This window comes from Octopus bimaculoides, chromosome 24, assembly GCF_001194135.2.
Source record: "Octopus bimaculoides isolate UCB-OBI-ISO-001 chromosome 24, ASM119413v2, whole genome shotgun sequence".
NCBI lineage: Eukaryota > Metazoa > Mollusca > Cephalopoda > Octopoda > Octopodidae > Octopus > Octopus bimaculoides.
The window spans coordinates 34,683,490-34,684,244 of NC_069004.1; the positions used below are offsets into that span (position 1 = coordinate 34,683,490).

At 29.0% G+C, this 755-nt stretch overlaps 1 protein-coding gene across 1 annotated transcript in view; it reads right to left on the bottom strand.

Moving 5' to 3' along the window:
• Positions 1 to 755, bottom strand: part of LOC106867589 (stabilin-2) — a 712,318-nt gene that overhangs the window by 293,837 nt on the left and 417,726 nt on the right. The window lies entirely within an intron of this gene.

Genomic DNA, 755 nt, shown 5'->3' on the forward strand with positions numbered 1-755 from the left:
ACACACACATATATGTATATATATATATATATATATATATACATGCATGCACAGATAGACGCATATTCGTATGTATGTGTGAGTGTGTATGTGTATATGTGTATATATATATGTGTGTGTGTGTGTGTGTGTATATACACATTAACACATGCATATACTCATAAACACGTAGGTGTGTGTGTATCTATATATCTAGATTTTAAGTATATATATATGTATGCATACATATATATATAAATACATATATACTTACACACATGTTTACATATACACGAGCATATATATATATATACACGGATGTATGCATGTATAGCTACTTATATGTACACGCACATTTATACTTGCATACATATACAATCGCCACATTCGTTTGTGTATTTATATTTATACAGACAATGCTTATATTCTGTAAGTATATACACACACGCACATCATGTGTGTGTGCATGTGTGTGTCCGTCCACTTATATATTAGCCTCTTTGTTACTCTATTTCCTGTTTAGTGTTGTACTATTTACACTGAATCACCAAAGATCATTGAACTTCGTTTCAGAGTTTTGCCGTTTTGTTTGTTCGTTTTATTTATTTTCTTTTCTGTTTTTTTTTTTCTCTCTTGTTTTTCTATTTCTAATTTATTTTGTTTCTTTACTTTTGGTGTTCGTTAAAGCTAATTTTCAAACATATCTTCGCAGCAATAAAATGACAGACATTTTTGGATACACATACACACACACACATATATATATATGTATATAC